Raw genomic sequence first — 17,242 nt, forward strand, 5'->3', positions numbered from 1 at the left:
AATAATTGAATACCAATGGAGTTCACAGGCTTTCATTGAAAATTTTATAGTAAATTTTCAGAGTAAAAAGTTTACACTTATCTGAAATAATTTATTGAACTTCATGTAGTCTTATGGACAACTGAATTAAAACGTCACAAATTTTTTTCTTAAGTCATTATAAATTAAAAGAAAAAGCTGTACATTTATATAGCAAAAATTAAAGTATATAATACATAATGGATATATATAGTATAAAAACCCAAATACATACATATTCATAGACACAAATGCATACACACATGATAAAAAAATCACATATTCTTCTTTTTATTTTAAGATCAGTTTTATGTCTTCAAATTCTGGGCTGTTGGTAGAAACCTGTGATACTTCATTCACTGAATTTTAGTGATGTTGGCATGAAAAGGATAGACTGAAAAAGAACAGTCTACCAGTGAAAGTCAATGAACTTTCACTTATTGCTATAGTGATTTCTACATATGTTGTAGGATTTTTCTTAGTATTACAACTTTCATTTTCAAATTCCAACTCACAGTTTTTATATATTAAAATGTGTACAATGTGAAAGTAATAATGATATTTCATAGTATAATTAAGAAAATATTGCAATTATTTTTATACAAATAAATATTCATTGAAAGGCAGAATATAGTCTATAATTATTTATTTTCAAAACTTTATTTAACAATTCAAATAAATCTTTGTATTTGTTTATATTTATGCTTTTTAAAAATATTTTATTTATTTTAGAAAGAGAAGAGAGAGGGGGGGGGAGGCACAGAAAGCATCAACTTGTAGTAGTTGCTTCTTATATGTGCCTTTACCAGGAAAGCCCAGAACTTCAAACCAACAACCCTAGTCTTTCAGGTCAATGTTTTTTCCAATGCACCACCATGGGTTGGCTTTTTTATGTTTATGTTTTAAATTAGAGCCAAAAGGTTAATTTACAAGAGTGATTTGTGCCTGACCGGTGGTGGTGCAATGAGTAAAGTGTCAACCAGGATCGCTGAGGTTGCTGGTTTGAAATCTTGGGCTTGCCTAGTCAAGGCATATATAGGAGTTGATCCTTCCTGCTCCTCCTCACATTTCTCTCTCTCCCTCTTTCTCTTCTTTTTAAGAGTGTTTTTCTGTAAGATACCATGGAACTTAAAATTTATAGCAAAATTATAATTTAGGAAAATTTTATTTAGAGGTAAAATTGCATTAGGATATTTAAAGCAAATGGTTCTAAATTCCATATTCTTGTTTAGTTTTTTTTCCAATATACAATAGAGAGAAACACAATGCTTTAATTAGAATATTTTATCACCATCATAAGCTATTTGTCAGTTTCTGCTACACATGTATATAATAGACATCCTGTGTTTCTAGTTATAATTGTTTAGCCACTATTCTGCACAGCATCTGAGAAGTCAAACACTTGGTCATGAAAAGTGAGTTACTATTATCAATATGGGAGGCCCATGGAAAGGAATAAAGCTCTTGTAGTGGATGGAAAGACTAAGAAACCGAAAAAAAAAAGATCTTTAAAGAGTTAGTATGTTTAAGATTATTAATTCTTTCTTATACTTTTTCTATGTCCATTCTAAATTGTCTATTTGGAGATACTCACATTAATAGATATTTTCAAAGAGCAACCATGCACTACTACCTCAGAAATCCAAAGACCATAAATGGTATGTTCAAATAATCCCACAGCAGAGAACAGTAAAATTTATTATGTTCTCGCAAAGTCCCCTCTTGTAACTTTTGACTCAAATTTATATAGTTAAAGTTCACAAAAGTTTTATAGTTTCCCCCAATTCCTTTGAACTTACCTGAGTTCCGCAAAAGTTAAAGACTTCCTCTCTAAGAAGGTTTTTAGATAAGTTCATGCACATAAATATAAGCATGTTTCTTTGGTGTCAAATGATTGGCATATTTTCTGTCCATCGCCTTACTGGTAAAAATGTGAGTACAAAGGAATTTGGTGTCTTATTTTGAAAGATAGATAAACACAAAAGTCATTTTCAGCAGAAAATTAACGTTTAGAGATAGACAATAAGGAATCTATGAATTTTGTAAAGGATAATAGAAAGGACTACAGAGATAAGATGAAGCACACAAAAATTTATTTTACTCTGGATATTAAAATTTTAATCTTGATGTCTATGAGAAGAGTAATCTGAGTAAAACTAATGATAGTTGAGCGAGTCATGGAAGTGAGAAATTTGGGTCCACAAGACAGATGTCCTTAGAAAAAAGTTCAATCTTTTTCTTTTACCTTTCTATTTCTACCATTGATAGAATAATATTCCCTTTGATTATCAGCTTCTACACTCATCTCTGTTTGCAGTTGAGTTTTATTAAGTTGTTACTTAACTATGAACCACGGAATATCAGGAAAATAATTGAAACTAAAAGGAACATATTATTCTGTTACTTGTAGGTCTACAAGATTACTAAACAGTCTTTTCTTCCTTTCATTAATAATTTTTGTTGGCATATTGAATGTCAGCTACACTGAAAACGTTGAAATTATGAGTAGTGAATAAAACTCATGAAGTTCCTCCTTTTATAAAACATAAATTTTGAAGGTGGAAGATGGCCATTATCCTAAATAAATAAAATGTAAAACTCATTTTGACAATTCTGAGATGTATTATTTTGCATGGTTTAGAATAATCTTTGACACAAGATGTCCTTTTTAATTGAAGGTACCTTATATCTACTGCTTACTAGGTGAAATTTGTTATAAGAAAACTTAATTATAACTTTTAATATTTCCAACACTTCCATGAGTTATGTGAGTTATGTCCACAACTATTCAGTTTATCTGCCATGAAAACTACCTTTTAAGAGATTACATCTTGACAAAACATTGAAATTAATGTTATTTTTATACAGAAAGGCACAGATATAGAGCAGCAAGTTATATATTCTATATTAGTTAAAAATATTTATCATTGGAGAATAACTGTAGTGTATTATTTTGGTGAGCAATAACCATATGCTTTATTTGACTGAATAAAAGATGTTAAAATATAAATGAAGATGAAGATTTGATTTTTTGTTTCAGCCTAGATGTGTTAAAAAGGCAACGAAATTTTTATAGATCAAAAAAATTCAACTGAAGGCAGTGTCAAGAAAGGTAAAGTCAAGTTCAGATTCTGCCAGTAAAGATATACTCCAGCCTGACCTGTGGTGGCATAGTTGGTAAAGTGTTTACCTGGAATGCTGAGGTCACTGGTTCGAATCCCCGTGCTTGCCTGGTCAAGGCACATACAGGAAGCAAATACTATGAGTTGATGCTTTCTGCTTCCCTCTCCACTTTTTCTCTCCCCAAATCAATAAATAAAATCTAAAAGAACGAAAGATATAATCCAGACAATTTATTACTTATACAAGCAGTAATGGGAAAAGTAGGCAAAATTGCCAGTTCCTCATGGTCTTGTCTTCCACATGAAAAAGATGAAAAAGGGACAATGTGAAAACCAAATGGGCCAAATGGCAATCTAATGTAATTTGTCAGGCATCCTGATGCTCAAGGGCACAGATTCTAAATTCAACTGAGCAGTTTTATAATATGTAGCTATTCCTTGAGAGAGGTGGAGCACAAACCAGAAAGTCAATGAGGAACTTTCTCATCAGAACTTCCCTGAAGAGTTAGGGAAGAGGCCAATGGAAAATGGCTATGGGGGACGTCACGGAAATGGTGCCGTGAGCAGCGCGTGCAACAGATCTCCCCAAAATATCAACAAATTTATCAACTAGAAACAGAAAAATTTATCCTCGGAGCATTCTGGAGTTCCACACCTTGACAACAATTGGCTCCCAGCCCTGCCTGATTACGCTGGAGGTTCTGACTGCCAGAGCCTTACCCAGAGCCTTGCCCTGAGTGGGGATAGAGTGGGGATTTCCCAGCACTTTGAGCCTCTTACTCCCCAGGCAGAAGCAGTGGCAGCCTCATAGCTGGATCACCAGGCTGCTAATTCAGGAAGGGGAGACTAGGAGAGAGGCTCCGGGAAAGCAAACTCTCTTATTGTTGGACCCTGCAAACTCCAACAAGCCTTGACTACCAACAAGGCTAAAGCCAATTATATGACATTGCCATAGAATCCCATCAACTGCAAATCCCTACCTAAGCATGGCACAGGGGCAGAGCCTGGGGAACAGAGTCACTAACCAGGAAGAGGGAGAGAAAAGAAAAAGGAAGAAGTTAACCTCTCAAAATCAAGAAAAATCCACAGACTTTATAACTTGTTCCACTATTATTTTGTTGTTGTTTTTTGCTTCTTCTATCTTAATGCCTTTATTATTATTATTTCTATTTCCTCCACCTCAGTCCTTTTATTCTCTGCCCATCTTATTCTTCCCTTTTCTTGAACTACACTACCCATGAGTGTTACATTTTATTTCTTTTCTTCATCTTTACTCTCCTTTAGGGTTACACTCCAAAACCCTTAACTCTCACTCTCTCCCCTTTTGTTCTTTTTTCTTCTTCCTTCGTTTTTCTCTTTTTCTTATTTCTCCCTTTCTATTCATTTCTTCTTTTCTCCTTTTACTTTTCCTCCCATTCAATCCTCAATCACAAACAAATTATTTAATTTGGGACTCAAGTTTTTTAGGGTTTTTTTTTTTGCTTTTGTTTTTGGTTTTCTTTTGTTTGTTTATTTTTGTGCATTTTGGGTACTTTTTACTTTGCTTTTTAACGTATTAGCATTCCTCCCAACCCAAGGTCTCCATTGTATTTAGTCTTCGCTCCACTTAATACAACAGATTTTTACTTATTTTTTTATTTTTATATTTTCTTCTTTAATCATTATTTTTTTCTCCTTTTTTCTGTTTCCCTCTTATCCCTCTCATTATATCTCTGAGTCGACCATCACTTACAAGCAAATTGTTTTATACTTGTCTAAGGTTTTCTCCTTTTTTTTTTGCATTTAGGAGGTCCCTACTCCTTTTTTGCCCCTTGAACTCTTCACCCCAAATCAGGCCCTCTGTTATATGAAGTTTTTGTTCCATTTAGCATAATATATTTCACAGGTTATCACGATATTCCCCTAAGGAGGGGAGAGGAGGGGAAGAGAAGAAAGAAAAAAGGGAGAAATAATAAATTGTTACTGTTTTTTTTTTTGTGGGGTGTTTTACTTTTTTCCTTTTTTTTCTTTCTTTTTTTTTTACTTTTTATTCTTTATTAATTCTAATTAGTGCTATCAACAAGACCACCCTCAGATGCCAATAAGAAAAAGAAAATCAAATATTATGGATACAAAAGATAGACAGGTAACACAAATAGATGTGGAAAAACCTATGGAGAAAAGATTTAACATATTGGAAACCTTGGAGCTAAATGACAGAGAATTTAAAATAGAAATCCTAAAAATACTCAGAGATATACAAGAAAACACAGAAAGGCAATTTAGGGAGCTCAGAAAACAACTCAATGATCACAAAGAATATATTACCAAGGAAATTGAAACTATAAAAACAAATCAAACAGAAATGAAAAACTCAATTCACGAGCTAAAAAACGAGGTAACAAGCTTAGCAAATAGAACAGCCCAGATAGAATGTAGGATTAGTGAAATAGAAGACAAGCAACTTGAGGCACAACAGAGAGAAGAAGAAAGAGACTCAAAAATAAAGATAAAAAAACCGAGAAAGCCCTACAGGAATTGTCTGACTCCATCAGAAAGAATAACATAAGAATAATAGGTATATCAGAGGGAGAAGAGAAAATAAATGGAATGGAGAATATACTCAAACAAATAATAGACGAGAACTTCCCAAGCCTGTGGAAAGAACTAAAGCCTCAAATACAAGAAGCAAACAGAACACCGAGTTTTTTTAACCCCAACAAACCCACTCCAAGGCACATCATAATGAAGTGGCACAAACCAATGACAAAGAAAAAATTCTCAAGGCAGCCAGGGAAAAGAAGAGTACATCATATAAAGGAAGGCCTATTAGATTATCATCAGATTTCTCAGCAGAAACTCTACAAGCTAGAAGAGAGTGGACCCCATTATTTAAAGCCCTGAAAGAGAGGAACTTTCAACCAAGAATACTATACCCATCAAAGCTATCCTTCAAGTACGAAGAAGACATAAAAACATTCACAAATACAGAAATGATGAGAGAATTTATCATCAGAAAGCTCCCACTCCAGGAAATACTAAAGGGGGTTCTCCAACCAGATTCAAAGAACAAAACAAAACAAAACCACAAGTAACAGCTCCACCAAAAACACAATAAAAACAAATTTATACTGTGACAACAAAAGAAAAAAAGGGGGGAGAGGATGGAGATTAACAGTAGCAAAGGACGATGAAGCTCAGAAATACTCATAAGATAGGGTACTACAATGAATATGGTAGGTACCCTTTTCATTACTTATTAGTAACCACCCTTGAAAAAACCACCACAAAAACACTTGACTTATAAAAGGTAGCAACAGAGGAAAGAAGTATGGAATACAAACAAACAAAAACAAATGATAGAAAAACAAAAGAGAAGAATCAAACAAGATACAAAACTAACAGAAAGCAATTTATAAAATGGCAATAGGGAACCCACAAGTGTCAATAATTACACTAAATGTAAATGGATTAAACTTACCAATAAAAAGACACAGAGTAGCAGAATGGATTAAAAAAGAAAATCCAACTGTATACTGCCTACAAGAAACTCATCTAAGCAACAAGGATAAAAACAAATTCAAAGTGAAAGGCTGGAAAACAATACTCAAAGCAAACAACATCCAAAAAAAGCAGGTGTACCAATACTCATATCTAATAATGCTGACTACAAGACAGAAAAAGTACTCAGAGACAAAAATGGTCATTTCATAATGATTAAGGGGACACTGAATCAAGAAGACATAACAATCCTTAATATATATGCACCAAACCAAGGAGCATCAAAATATATAAGACAGCTACTTATTGACCTAAAAACAAAAACGGACAAAAATACAATCATACTTGGAGACCTCAATACACCGCTGACGGCTCTAGATCGGTCATCCAAACAGAGAATCAATAAAGATATAGTGGCCTTAAGCGAAATACTACAACACCTGGATATGATAGACATCTAAAGGACACTTCATCCCAAAGCAACAGAGTATACATTTTTCTCTAGTGTACATGGAACATTCTCAAGAATCAACCATATGTTGGGCCACAAAAACAATATCAGCAAATTGAAATTGTACCAAGCATATTCTCTGATCATAAAGCCTTGAAACTAGAATTCAACTGCAAAAAAGAGGGGGAAAAACCCACAAAAATGTGGAAACTAAACAACATACTTCTAAAAAATGAATGGATCAAAGAAGAAATAAGCGCTGAGATCAAAAGATATATACAGACAAATGAAAATGATAATACGACATATCAGAATCTCTGGGATGCAGCAAAAGCAGTAATAAGAGGAAAGTTCATATCACTTCAAGCCTATATGAACAAACAAGAGAGAGCCCAAGTAAACCACTTAACTTCACACCTTAAGGAACTAGAAAAAGAAGAACAAAGACAACCCAAAACCAGCCGAAGAAAGGAGATAATAAAAATCAGAGCAGAAATAAATGAAATAGAGAACAGAAAAACTATAGAAAAAATCAATAAAACAAGGACCTGGTTCTTTGAAAAGATCAACAAAATTGACAAACCCTTGGCAAGACTCACCAAGGAAAAAAGGCACAGGACTCAAATAAATAAAATCCAAAATGAAAGAGGAGAAATCACCACAGACATCATAGAAATACAAAGAATTATTGTAGAATACTATGAAAAATTATATGCCACCAAATACAACAATCTAGAAGAAATGGATAAATTCCTAGAACAATACAACCTTCCTAGACTGAGTCATGAAGAAGCAGAAAGCCTAAACAGACCAATCAGCAGGGAGGAAATAGAAAAAACTATTAAAAACCTCCCCCAAAATAAAAGTCCAGGCCCAGACGGTTATACTAGTGAATTCTATCAAACATTCAAAGAAGACTTGGTTCCTATTCTACTCAAAGTCTTCCAAAAAATTGAAGAAGAAGCAATACTTCCAAACACATTTTATGAAGCCAACATAACCCTCATACCAAAACCTGGCAAGGATGGCACAAAGAAAGAAAACTACACACCAATATCTCTAATGAATACAGATGCTAAAATACTAAACAAAATACTGGCAAACCGAATACAACAACATATTAAAAAAATAATACATCATGATCAAGTGGGATTCATCCCAGAATCTCAAGGGTGGTTCAACATACGCAAAACGGTTAACGTAATACACCATATCAACAAAACAAAGAACAAAAACCACATGATCTTATCAATAGATGCAGAAAAGGCTTTTGATAAAATACAACACAATTTTATGTTTAAGACTCTCAACAAAACGGGTATAGAAGGAAAATATCTCAACATGATAAAGGCCATATGTGATAAACCATCAGCCAACATCATATTAAATGGCATAAAACTGAGGACTTTCCACCTCAAATCAGCAACAAGACAGGGTTGTCCACTCTCGCCTCTCTTATTTAACGTGGTGCTAGAAGTTCTGGCCAGAGCAATCAGACAAGACAAAGAAATAAAGGCATCCATATCGGAAAATAAGAAGTAAAGGTATCACTTTTTGCTGATGATATGATCCTATACATCGAAAACCCGAAGGACTCCACAAAAAGATTACTAGAAACAATAAACCAATACAGTAAGGTCGCAGGATACAAAATTAACATACAAAAGTCCATAGCCTTTCTAATGCCAACAATGAAATATTAGAAAACGAACTCAAAAAAATAATCCCATTCACGATTGCAACAAAAAAAATAAAATACCTAGGAATAAACATAACAAAGAATGTAAAGGACCTATATAATGAAAACTACAAAGCATTGTTAAGATAAATAGAAAAAGACACAATGAGATGGAAAAATATTTTTTGTTCTTGGATAGAAAGAATAAATATAATTAAAATGGCCATATTACCCAAAGCAATATACAAATTTAATGCAATTCCCATCAAAATTCCAATGACATTTTTTAAAGAAATGGAACAAAAAATTATAAGATTTATATAGAACTATAAAAAACCCTAAATAGCCAAAGCAATCCTAAGGAAAAAGAATGAAGCTAGGGGCATTACAATACCTGACTGTAAACTATATTATAGGGCCATGATAATCAAAACAGCATGGTATTGGCAGAAAAATAGACACTCAGACCAATGGAACAGAATAGAAAGCTCAGAAATAAAACCACATATATATGGTCAAATAATCTTAGATAAAGGGGCCAACAACACACAATGGAGAAAAGAAAGCCTCTTCAACAAATGGTGTTGGGAAAACTGGAAAGCCACATGCAAAAGAATGAAACTCAACTACAGCTTGTCTCTGTGTACTAAAATTAATTCAAATTGGATCAAAGACCTAAATATAAGACCTGAAACAATAAAGTACATAGAAGAAGACATAGGTACTAAACTCATGGACCTGGGTTTTAAAGAATATTTTATGAACTTGACTCCAATGGCAAGAGAAGTGAAGGCAAAGATAAATGAATGGGACTTCATCAGAATAAAAAGTTTTTGCTCAGCAAGAGAAACTGATATCAAAATAAACAGACAGCCAACTAAATGGGAAATGTTATTTTCAAAGAACAGCTCAGATAAGGGCCTAATATCCAAAATTTACAAAGAACTCATAAAACTCAACAACAAACAAACAAACAATCCAATAAAAAAATGGGAAGAGGACATGAACAGATACTTCTCCCAGGAAGAAATACAAATGGCCAACAGATATATGAAAAGATGCTCATCTTCATTAGTTATTAGAGAAATGCAAATCAAACATACAATGAGATACCATCTCACCCCTGTTAGATTAGCTATTATCAACAAGATTGGTAATAGCTAATGTTGGAGAGGCTGCGGAGAAAAGGGAACTCTCATCCACTGTTGGTTGGACTGTAAAGTAGTACAACCATTATGGAGGAAAGTATGGTGGTTCCTCAAAAAACTGCAAATAGAACTACCTTATGACCCAGCAATCCCTCTACTGGGTATATACCCCAAAACCTCAGATACATTGATACGTAAAGACACATGCAGCCCCATATTCATTGCAGCATTGTTCACAGTGAGCAATACATGGAAAAAACCAAAAAACCCTTCAATAGAAGACTGGATAAAGAAGATGTGGCACATATACACTATGGAATACTTCTCAGCCATAAGAAATGATGACATCAGATCATTTACAGCAAAATGGTGGGGCCTTGATAACATTAGACGGAGTGAAATAAGTAAATCAGAAAAAAACAAGAACTACATGATTCCATACATTGGTGGAACATAAAAACGAGACTAAGAGACATGGACAAGAGTGTGGTGGTTACCAGGGGTGGGGGGAGGGAGGACGCAGGAGGGAAGGAGGGAGAGAGTTAGGGGGAGGGGGAGGGGCACAGAGAAAACTAGATAGAGGGTGACGGAGGACAATGTGACTCTGGATGAGGCGTATGCAACATAATTTAATGACAAGATAACCTAGACATGTTTTCTTTGAATATATGTACCCTGATTTATTAATGTCATCCCATTAACATTAATAAAAATTTATTAAAAAAAAAAGAAAATGGCTATGGGGCATCTTCATCACAAGTCTTTCATATTTTTTTGCTCCAGAGATATCACAAAGTGCTCTGCCTATACTCAGATTAAGTGCAGTGGAAGCATTTGCATGCATGGCCTAGGAGGATATATGCAAAATTACCATGGCATCTTGGTGAAGAGGTGAAATAAGGCAGTCCGAGTAAAATGAGTACAACATGATTTCACTTATACGTGGCATCTAATGAACAAAATTAACTAACAAAGTAGAGACAGACTCATAAGTACAAAGTACAGACTGATAACTGTCAAAGGGGAAGGGAATTCAGGGGGAGGGGCTGGGTGAAAAGAGTGAAGAGATTAAACAAAGGAAGAAACCTCATAAACACAGACGACATTTCAGAGATTGCAGGAGGTAAAGGGAGTGAAGGAGGTAGAAAAGGGTAAAGGGAGGATAAATAATGATGGAAAGAGACTTGAATTGAGGTGGTGAACAGAATACAATATGCACAAATAATGATTATATAATTGTGGACCTGAACCTGTATAATTTTGTTAATAAGTGACACCCCAATAATTTTATTTTAAAAGAAAATATGTTTTTCTATATGAAGATAATATTGCCAAATCCCTTGAAGTAGATATATTAATGTTTTCAAAGTGATAAGGCTCGAGTGACCGATTTATGCATTTGACTGAAGTCAAATAAGAAAAATAATCCATTGAAACTACAATAGATAGTAGGTGAGAAGAAAATAAAAAAGCATTAATTTAAAAAATGCCAAATTACCAAAGCTCTTGAATATATAGAGGGTAACAGTGTGTAAAAAAAAAGATAGATATAGACAACTCATTGTTTCTTATTCTGCAATGTAAATATGAAACATAAATAATGTGATTTTCTTTATTGTCCTTTTTTTTTGCATTTAGAATGGTGATAAGTATCTACGCTTAAGTAAATGTAAAAAGTTCTTTTTGTATTATTAAAATAAAAAGTCTAAGTGAGGAAATAACTGTTTCAGTGTTAAATTGGCAATATCTTAGTGATGCATAAAATAAATATATCTTTTAATCACTGAAACTTATATTTAATTAAATAGTTTATATAAGGGGATAATAAATGACATAAAGAAAAATAAAGTAGGTTTAAATGGATGAGTGAGTACTTATGTTTCTAGTTAAAACCATCATTTGATTCAACAATTCTTTAAATCCCTAGAGAAGGGATGAAAACATAAAAAGTTATTTCTATTAAATGGTGTCCTGTAGTTACATCATTAGGTAACCTGCATACAAATGTTAGTTTGGGGTATTATTATGAAACAAAAGCAACATATTCAAATAAATTCCTTTAAAATGAAAAACAGATATGGGCTAATATAGCAAGAATTTTACTTTTGCTATTCATTTGAAGTTCTATTCCACCCTCATAAATCAAATACTCACCCAAGTGATATTTTCAGTATGTGCAAATATGGATATGAGGACAGTTGCTTTTCAACAGTGCAGAATTTCTAAGAACACATCATCATTGTTTGTACATTATTTTCTGTTGGAAATACTGTAGATAATTGCAAATTCTAACAGAAGTTTTTCTAGTCATCAATTATATCAAAAGTTTAAGGAAAAAAATATCTCTAACCATAGCTTTCTTTTCTATTTAGGCTTGTTTATTTTATCAATAAAAACTAAAGGTTTTTACATTCCAGAAAATTTTAGGAAAAGAGCACTAAAGTGGAGACCTGACTTTAAAGGATTATTAAATCACAGTAACAAAAAAGCTGTCAATGTTTAAATTTTTAAGCTTGGTAAGGGTATATGAAGACTGATAATTTTGTTCTCTGTACTTTTGGGGGGATGTTATATAGTTGGAAAAAATGTATTCGTAGTTGAGCAATTGGAAAAAAATGAATACATATATATATATTTATTTACTTATGACACCATCTATAAATTTGACCACATGCAAATGGCTAGCTGTACACTCCCAATTTATTTTGTAATTCATACTCTTTTAGGTTATAATTGGCATAACTGAGGATCACGAATAATTCTACCACAGAATATTAGTTCATTTGCAAAATTTAGTTAGAAAACTCCTTGATACCTATTTTTTGTTAATTAAATTTTGTTATTTTAATTAAGATCAGTTGGTAATAACAAAGTCCAATTGGGGTTTTTTTTTTATGGAATTTGTAGAGAGGACATCTTTCCATGCCTCATAAAAGCACTGAAAACATTTAAAAAATGTCAAGATCAAACTTTTTTATCTCTAAATATTAACTGAAAGATTGCAACACTCTACTGAGCATTAATTAAAGAAAAATTGCTGAATTTTTTTAAGAATATAAAAGTTTATTTGGTTCCACAGATAAGTGGAATCATATGATGGGTGTCTTTCTCCAGCTGGTGTATTTCACTTAGCATAATAATCTTCAGGTCCATCCATGCTGTCACAAAAGGCAAGATTCCCTTCTTTTTTAAAGCTATTATTCCAGCTGTGTATATATACTAAAGCTTTTTATCTGCTCATTTACTGATGGGCACTAGGGTGGCTTCTAAATCTAGCCTATTATGAATAACTCTGTAGAATCTAATGAACAAAATATAAAACAAACAAAATAGAAACAGACTCATAAATATAGAAAGCAGACAATACTGTTAGAGGGAAGGGAGTTTAGGTGCTGGGTGAAAAAAGGAGAAATAATTAAGTAAATAAAAAATACTTATAAACACAGAAAACAATATGGTGATTACCAGAGGGAAAGGAGATGGGTAGAGAAGTAGAAGAAGGTAAAGGGGATATAAATGATGATGCAGGGAGACTTGACTTGGTGTGGTGAACACACTGTGCAGTATACAGAAGATATAAGAGAATTGTGCACTTAAAACCTATATAATTTCATTAACCAATGTCACACAGTAAATTCAATTAAAAGAAGGAAAAATATAGCATAGTTACTGGCTTTTCTTTTTGGCCTACTCTCATTTTACTCTCTCAAGTTTGGTAACGTTGAAAACCATCAGACTTACAATCACATTATTTATAAAGGCACCAGCCTTGCAATACAGAGGGAAACCCAGGATAAAAGTTTCTCAAAAGCAGTGTCACTATTTGGTTTTTCCTGGAGTTCCCTTCTGGAAAAGTCTCATTTACAAAGCATTGTCATTATTTGACTAATTCAGAATTGATTTATAGGAAAAACCATGTTTTCAGGGTTTCTTTCTTTCTTTTTCTTTCTTTCTTTCTTTTCTTTTCTTTTTCTGTTTCTTTCTAATTCAATGAGAAGAGGGGAGGCAGAGACAGACTCCTTCATGCACCCCACCAGGATCCACCTGGCAAGCCCACTAGGGGGCAATGTTCTGCCCATCTGGGATATTGTTCCATTGCTCAGCAACCGAGCTCTTCTTAGCTCCTGAGATGGCCAACTCCCTCCAATCAAGCCAAGCCTGCAGGAGTAGAAGAGAGAGAGAGAGAGAAAAATGAGAGGAGGAGGGGTGAAGAAGCAGATGAGTGTTTCTCCTGTGTGCCCTGACCAGGAATTGAACATGGGACTTCCACATGCAGGGCTGACTCCCTACTGCTGTGACAACCGGCCAGCATCAGTGATAATTATTTAATATTACAATACCAGCAAATGAGAAACTAGCTGAAGAAGAAATAGAACATACCAATGAATTTTTAATGTGTAAAGAGATTAAATTACTCATTCCAGGCCCTGGCCGGTTGGCTCAGTGGTGGAGCGTCGGCCTGGCGTGCAGAGGTCCCAGGTTCGATTCCCGGCCGGGGCACACAGGAGAGGCGCCCATCTGCTTCTCCGCCCCTCCCTCTCTCCTTCCTCTCTGTCTCTCTCTTCCCCTCCTGCAGCCAAGGCTCCATTGGAGCAAAGATGGCCCGGGCGCTGGGGATGGCTCCTTGGCCTCTGCCCCAGGTGCTAGAGTGGCTCTGGTAGCAATGGAGTGATGCCCCGGAGGGGCAGAGCATCACCCCCTGGTGGGCAGAGCATTGCCCCTGGTGGGCGTGCCGGGTGGATCCCGGTGGGGTGCATGCAGGAGTCTGTCTGACTGTCTCTCCCCGTTTCCAGCTTCAGAAAAATACAAAAAAAATAATAAAATAAAAAAAATTACTAATTCCAAAACTGCCTATGAAGAACAGCCCACATGCATTACTGTCAATCACTTAAGCAGAATTAATATAATCTCTTTTATAAAACTCTAACAAAATAGAATAGGAAAAGAAACACTTCTCAAATCATTCTATTGAAGGCATTATCTTGATATCAAAACCAGAGACAAGCTTACAAGAAAAAAACAAAACAAAACACTAAACACAAATATGCTCAGGTTCTCAAGAACATAAACAAAAACAATTCTCAGCAAAATTCTAGAAAACTGCATCCATCAACATTAAAAAGAATTATAGAGAAAAGGAAAAAAAGGCAAAATTGATTAATTGGAGTCCATCAATTAAAACCTTTTTATTTGCAAAAGAGTAAACTGAAAGAATGAAAAATCAAATTAAAGTCATAAAGAAAATATTTATGAGCTACATATCTTGCAGAGATTTCATATCAAGAATACAGTAAAGAACTCTTAAAATTCAACATTAAAAAACTCAATTTAAAAATGAACAGAAGACATTAAGAGTCATTTTACCAAAGAGAATATGCATATGGCAAATGCAATGCACAAATATGAAGTTACTTAAAACCATTAAGTTATGCAACAAAAAACCACAATAAAATATTATTTCACACCTAGCAAAAGGTTAAAAAATAATAACAACATCTAGAGCTAGAAAAATGGTGAGAAACTGAATGGTTCATGCATTGCTTTTGGGAATTTAACATGGTTCAGCTAGTCTAAAAAACATTCTGGGATCTTTGTAAAAAAATAAAACTGAATGTATAACCATCATACAGTCTAGCAATTCCACTCCTGATAATTTATTACAGAGAAATAAACTTCTGTTTACATTAAAACATGTAAAGTAGCCTTATTTACAATAGCTTAAAAAACTGGAAATGCATGTTCCTCAGAAAGCAAATGGGTAAACAAAGTGGCACAGTGAATAGAGCATTGGCCTAGGATGCTGAGCACCCAGGTGTCAAAAACCCAATGTCAGTCACTGGCTTGAGCATGGGTTTATCTGGCTTGAGCCAAGGTCGCTGCTTGAGCAAAGGGTCACTGGCTCGGAGGGAGCACCCCCCCTAGTCAAGGCACATATAAGAAAGCAATCAATGAATAACTAAGGCACTGCAAATATGAGTTGATTCTTCTCTTCTCTCCCTTCCTGTCTGTCCTTCCCTCTCTGTCTGTCTGTCTTTCACTGTTGCAAAAATGGAAGGAAGAAAGAAAGAAAGAAAGAAGGAAAGAAAGAAAGAAAGAAAGAAAGAAAGAAAGAAAGAAAGAAAGAAAGAAAGAAAGAAAAGGAAAAGGAAAGGAGAAAAGAAAAGAAAAGAAAAGAAAAGAAAAGAAAAGAAAAAAAGAAAAGAAAGGAGGGAGGAAGGAAGGAAGGAAGGAAGGAAGGAAGGAAGGAAGGAAGGAAGGAAGGAGGGAGGGAGGGAAGGAAAGAAAGAAAAAGAAAGAAAAAGAGAGAGAAAAAGAAAGAAAGAAAGAAAGAAAGAAAGAAAGAAAGAAAGAAAGACACACACTTCTAAATAATTCATGATTCCAAAAAGTAATTTATTAGTTTTTTGGACCAAACACTCATTTAGTATGTTCATTTGGTATACCATATACAATTTGAATGTTTTCAATTATACATATAAACTTTAAACGAAGAACCATTCATACTAATTCATATAATTTCCTAATTAAAATATAAATATAACATTTTTCCCCATTACAGATTTTTAATTTTTCTGATTACTTGATTTATTTTCCATTAAAGGCCAAGGATAATTCTATCAGGGTGCAATGATGGTTACTTAAGTGTTCTGGTGGGAATCTGTGTGAAAAACCTTATATACAATTAGACCTATATATTCACACATTCCATTGAAGTTTGAATGAACCTACATGTTTGTCAATGGATCCTGATCCTAAATGCTTTTTATGCCTGGTTAATTGTTATTATCAGGCAGAATCTTGCTCATTAGCTCAATACAGGATCAAGCAACAAGCTTCATTTAGAGATGGTATGCTGACTGTTAATAAACTAAATTAAATTTTTATCATGTGTGAACACATTCTATCCAAAAAATATAAAAAATGTTAAGAGCACTGAATAAACTCAAATAATTCTGTTATAAAATTTGCTGTTTTATTATCTAGGATCCTTTAGTTAAATTAAAATCATGTGTTTCCTCTTTATTTTATATCTTTTTAATCTGTTTGGTATTTCCCATGGATATACTGATGCATTCAGCTAATATCATGTGTATATATACTGAAGCAAATTTATTTTAAGACTCATTGGGCCTGACCAGGTGTTGGCGCAGTGGATAGAGCATCAGACTGGGACACAGAGGACCCAGCTTTGAAACCCTGAGGTCGCCAACTTGAGCGCAGGCTCATTTGGTTTGAGCAAGGCTCACCAGCTTGAGCCCAACGTCACTGGCTTGAGCAAGAGGTCACACAGTCTTCTGTAGCCCCTTGGTCAAGGCACATATGAGAAAGCAATCAATTAACAACT

Source organism: Saccopteryx bilineata, chromosome 3, assembly GCF_036850765.1.
Source record: "Saccopteryx bilineata isolate mSacBil1 chromosome 3, mSacBil1_pri_phased_curated, whole genome shotgun sequence".
Classification (NCBI taxonomy): domain Eukaryota; kingdom Metazoa; phylum Chordata; class Mammalia; order Chiroptera; family Emballonuridae; genus Saccopteryx; species Saccopteryx bilineata.